General features: G+C 31.3%; 1 protein-coding gene across 1 annotated transcript in view; it reads left to right on the forward strand.

Moving 5' to 3' along the window:
* The window catches only part of LOC111060229 (glycine-rich cell wall structural protein 1.8-like), a 43243-nt gene extending 38880 nt beyond the window's left edge, over positions 1–4363 (forward strand). Inside the window, exons 10-11 of the mRNA XM_039439684.1 lie at positions 2756–2871; positions 4269–4363. The gene's annotated coding sequence lies outside the window, so the exon portion shown is untranslated. The remainder of the gene's footprint in view (positions 1–2755; positions 2872–4268) is intronic.
* The last annotated feature ends 1637 nt before the right edge of the window (positions 4364–6000 follow it).

Raw genomic sequence — 6000 nt, forward strand, 5'->3', positions numbered from 1 at the left:
AAGTCTTCAGGGTGAATTACAGCATTTAATTTGGATTTTCGTTTAATAATAATAAAAATAGAAATCTATTGTACCCTTTTTAAAATTGTTTGGTCACATGTTTCGGTTATATGATGCCATTTTCATTTCTATTGTTATTTATATTCAACAGTGGCCCTAAAGAAAAGAAGACAAATATACATAGTTATTATTTGTTTGTGAAAATTAATCAGGTGAGGAACATATAATAATATTATTAGTATACAGTTATACTGCTGATAAGATCGAAAAGATTTCTTAAAGAAGAAATGCTATTGTATTAAATACTAGTTTTATTTAGTGCATAATCTCTTCAGTATAAAATCTAGATGCAGATCATAAGATTGAAAGGATGATAAGATATGCCAGACTGCATAGAAATTGAAAGTGAATTGACTCTACTAATAAAATGACGAGAAAAATATTGTAAGTATTATAATCACAGTATTATGTCATATAAATTAGTTAAGCTATGATGAAAATCAATTTCAAATTACTGCTAAATATTGATAAGAGTGTGCATGATAGTACAATAAAGTGCCACGTATTAAAAATGAATCAGGATCATTCTATCAAATACCATACTATCAAATATTGAATAATAATGTTTCAATGAAAATATTAAAATTTGAGACTGTTCAAATACATAATTTTTGGAATAAGAATACGGTATTGTAAGATGATGGGAAAGGATAACTATAAATGTGTAGAAAATACACATAGAATGAAAATAAAAAATACAAAACATTGAAAGTTTTTCAATTAAAATATTTAAATTTTAGGCTGTTCAAATACATAAGTATATTGTAAGATGATGGGAAAGGATAACTATGAATGTGTAGAAAATACACATAAAAAGAATACTTGTCATCACTATGTTACTTGAATATAAAATTTGTGAAATACAGTATTTTATTTGACAAGTAGGAAGATAAATTTTGGAATGTGAAGAATGAAATTAAAGATTGTAATTTATAAAAAACAAAAGGGAATACGTATTCATTTCCGTATTTATACAGTATTTTATTTGACAGGTATGAAGATAAATTTTTAAATGTGAAGAATGAAATGAGATGGTAATTCATAAAAAAAAACAAAAGGGAATACGTTACTAGTATTACCGTATGTATAAGTAGGCTAAGCTTAGTTTATACTTAGTGTAATACTTGAGAATTGGTTCTTATTTAACAGATACATGGTTTAGTGACTTAATAGTAAGAGGCATTGAATACAAATGATTTATTCTTGAGAAATTGATAGATAAGTTTTACTATTTTGTGGAATGGTGAAGATAATTTCAAATACCAACTAATCTCACCTATTATAAGTAACTTAGTACCTCATATTGCAATTCAATAGTCAGTTATTGAATTAAAATATTTGACAAAAGGCTACATCATAAAAAATATACGAAATAGGTATTGAAAATATTCAGTAAATAGTCAGTTATTGAATTAAAATATTTGACAAAAGGCTACATCATAAAAAATATACGAAATAGGTATTGAAAATATTCAGTAAATAGTCAGTTATTGAATTAAAATATTTGACAAAAGCCTACAACAACAAAAAAATACGAAATACTGAAAAAACAGTATATAAAGAACAAAGTTTATGAATACAAGATGCAGAAATTCAATTGGAATAATTATTGAATAATAGTTGGTTATCAACTTCTGGCAAATAAAAGAAGATTAGATGTTGAAATGCATAGAATAAATTATAGAATTAGTCGACTTATACATAAAATACCTACATTATCAGATAATCTTTTCATGTAGATACATCTAGAAGGGGATATTTTTGTAGATTTGTATAATAGAGTAAACCAACATTCCAGAATACTTTTATCTAGTCACGATAGCTGAGTATGAATACTAGTAAAATTTATTAAATAAAAACACACATAAATGTTGTCAAATTCTACACAGTTTCATTCGGTACACGACTATGGTTTCGTGACCACACCGGTCACATTTTCAAGTTGTTGAAATACTAGTATAGTATGAAAATATTGAAATACTTGAATACTAAATTACTAGTATGAAAATCTAGTGAACTTGACATATTTTAACATAATAATATATATTACTAAGTATTTTATACTTGGTAGATCTATACAAAGAGTATAGGCTACTTTATTTAGTCATGGAAAATCATTTAAGGAGAATAGAATACATTCTACTACCTGATAGATTCATTTTAATTTATTGAAATATTATCCATCCAGTAGAAAGTTATTGTATTGGTCCAATACTTGGGCCCGGTTGCACAAAAGTAAGTTAAATTTTAACGGTGATTAAATATAAGAACCAATCGAGAAGCATTGTTTTTGAATAATCTTCTCTGATTGTCTCTCGTGTAGTTGAATCCCTGTTAAATTTTAACGGTGATTAAATGCTGCGAGGACCAATCAGAAAAGTCTTCTACGATTGTCACTTGTGGAGTTTAATCCTTGTTTAATTTTAACGGTGATTAAATGTCACCAGAATCAGTTGGAGAATTCTTCTTTTCAAAGAAACCTTCTGTGATTGTTGCTTCTGGAGTTTAATCCTTGTTTAATTTTAACGGTGATTAAATACTGTGAGAACCAATCAGAGAAGTCTGATTGGCTCTCGCAAAGTTTAATCCCTGTTAAATTTGAACAGACTTTGTGTAACCGGGCTCTCATGTGTGTTCCAGCATTGTATGTTATCTTTTTGTTGGCAATTCTTATAGTTATGATTTTCTTCTTCAGGAAATTGAGAGAAAGGACGAAAAAGAAGATGGAGAGGAGAAGATGGATGAGGCTGGATGAGGAAGAAGATAGAAAACTGGACATGGAAGAACTTTGAAAACCTGAAATATAATTATGTAAGTATGAAGATAATTATTATTAAACGAAAATCCAAATTATGTGCTGTAAATCACTCCGAAGACTTCTGCTACTGCAAATATTGACAACAGGGTAAACAGCTAGATGGAAATTTGATGAGAGCTACTATTCAAAAATTATTTGTGAGCCCGGAAATTACAAATCATTTTTGAATAGTATCGAATTTCCATCTAGCTGTTTACTCTGTTGTCAATATTTGCAGTAGCAGAAGTCTTCAGGGTGATTTACAGCATTTAATTTTGATTCTCGTTGAATAATAATTAGGTATAAATTTATTAGCACTTGAATAAATGCAATATTTCAGTAGTCTGAAGAGACTGCCAAGCATATCACACTGGAAGCAACCTGGTGATGAATGGGATGTTAGTATAGGGAAAGGACACAGGTATTGGTTTGCCTAACTAACATACTACTTGGGAACACAATAAGCTTCGGTTGACGTGTGGGGTTCTTTGAACCTTTGGATCCTTGAATCCGTTCCTTCAAAACCATAAACAATAACAATATCTCAGTAATTTCCATCTGTAAGTATGAATAGATATTCCCAATTTTTTTTTTTTTTTTTTTAATTTCAAGACTGGTTTTGGAAAACAAGGTCAGACTCTTTGCGAGAGCGAGGTCTCATCATTTTGAATTCATTAAGCAAATCGAGTTCATTTCAAAAAACTGGTGAGAAAACATTACTAAGAAAGTAAAGCCATTTAAATTCAAAATTTATAGTTTTAATGTTAATTTTGGACTAAAATTTTATAAAAATTGTACACGTGAAATTCTAACCTTATCTTGGACTTTGTCACTTATAAATTTGGAAGAAAAATAGCTCAAGGACTGCCTTATTATTTTATCTGCCAATGTTATTACATTAGTGTCATTTGCATTGTAAATAAATAAATTTATTGAAAATTAATGAATAAAAAATTAATTAATTAAACATTTTATCGGTTACTAGCAGGTGACTCGTTTTGAAACCAGAACTGAACTGATAATTCTCCAGGTATACCGGAATCAGCTATCCACTATAGGAGGCAGTGGCAAGGCAGGAATTGGCAATGCTGTCGTCCTATCTTTCTCCACTGCCTTTATAACGTGTACCTCACTTTAGTGAGACTAACTTCAATGTTTACAGAATTCCTGACTAAATACGGAGAACCGAGGAAAATACATAAAATGCGGATTTGCTTATTTGATGCGGTTGTAACGACGACTGGAGGTCTCACTCAGCTCTGCAGGGAGAAAGCATCCTTCTCCTCCTCCTCGGAGAGATAGACAGAGTTAGGCGGAGAGAGAGGGGGGAACTAAAAGCGATAAGACGCACTGTACTGATTGCGTTCCAACCAGATGTAAATCAATTATTGATGTTATATTTTTCTTGCAGATTGTGAAATCACAAACTACTGGGGTCTTCACATTCGACTTGAGTACTGTACAGCGTAGCTCAGGTGGGCTCCGAACCATCTAGCGATTTGAGAAGAAGCTGTGACATTTGATGGACATGTGAGCCATCTTTGAACTTCGTCAGCCATCTTGGGACTTCGCCAGCCATCTGAGAACTTCGTGTGACTTATTGGAACTTCGTCAGCCATCTGGAGACTTCGTGTGACTTCGTCAGCCATCTGGGGACTTCGTGTGACTTGGTCAGCCGTCTGGGGACTTCGTGTGACTTATTGGGACTTCGTCAGACATCTTGAGACTTCGAGGACCTTCGTGGGACCTATGCATTCATCTCTGCATTGAAACAACATGGAGAAACACTCTTCCAGCTTTATCGATGAATATTCTGCCCGGTATTTATCTAGTTATATTATTGAATACAATATTTCAAATTTATGACAGCAGAAAATATTTTGCAGAAAAATGTTGTATGGTGAGGTTAATACTGCAAACTGTCTGTATTTCTTATGAACGCCATCAATGCTGCTGATAGTCTGAAATGTTAATCTCACCATACTAAAATTTCCTTTCTAGGCTTATGCGATCATTGTTACATTCATGATTAACTTTTGCTTTCAAATTTAGGTTTCATCATTAGTCAAGTGAAACGTTTCTTGAGGTGCGTACATATTTACGCGCTGCGAACATGAGCAATTCACTTTTAATCAGCTGATGCCAAGCTTTTTATATCTGGATCTTACCGTTTCTGTAAAAATACAGATATAATCAGCTGATTAAAAGTGAATTCCTCATGTTCGCGGCACATATATCTGTACGCACCTTAAGACAAGAAACAAGCGCAAGACAGCTTCTGCAGATAACGAAATTCACTTGCCTGGTGTTTCTATCTTTATTTGGAAACTGATTATAGATTCAACATTAGCTGAGTGAAATGTTTTTTGGCTGATTGACCGTGTATCTGATCACATTTATTTAATGTTTGCTTTCAAATTTAGGATTCAACATTAGTCGATTGAAACGTTTTTTGTCTTGTTTCTATAGATAACAAAACTCACTTGCCTAGTGTTTCTATCTGAATTTGGAAACTGATTATGAATGCAATCTCATCAGGAGACCACTAAAAGTGGATAGTGTTGGTTAGCATAACATTGAATGTAGTATAGTGGTTGAAATTTGATTTCACAATGGTGTATGAGTGTTGTATTCACAATGTGAGTGTTGTATTTGTGTTCACAATTCTATATATGAGTATTCCAAATATTATTAATGATCTGGGGTAAAGTTCAGCACAGAATTTGAATTGGTCAACATTTTTTGAATATTTACATAATATTATTAATGATCTGTAGTAAACTTCAGCACAGAATTTGAATTGGTCAACATTTTTTGAATATTTACATAATATTATTAACGATCTGGAGTAAACTTCAGCACAGAATTTGAATTGGTCAACATTTTTTGAATATTTATAATGATCTTACTTCGCACATATTACTTAAAATGAATAATTGACGAAAGATTTTCATTTACTTTAGAAAATCGATTTTAATGTCAATTATAATATAAATCTCAATAAATCTTAAACTGTACAAATATGAACACTCAATGATTTTCTCATCAGCTCTGCTGTTAGTTTGATAAACAACATTAGTAAATTATTAACAAGTCATATGGTTCATATGATTAGAAAGAAGAAGCGTGAATGTAGAGCAACC

The sequence above is a fragment of the Nilaparvata lugens genome, chromosome 13 (genome assembly GCF_014356525.2).
Source record: "Nilaparvata lugens isolate BPH chromosome 13, ASM1435652v1, whole genome shotgun sequence".
Classification (NCBI taxonomy): Eukaryota; Metazoa; Arthropoda; class Insecta; order Hemiptera; family Delphacidae; genus Nilaparvata; species Nilaparvata lugens.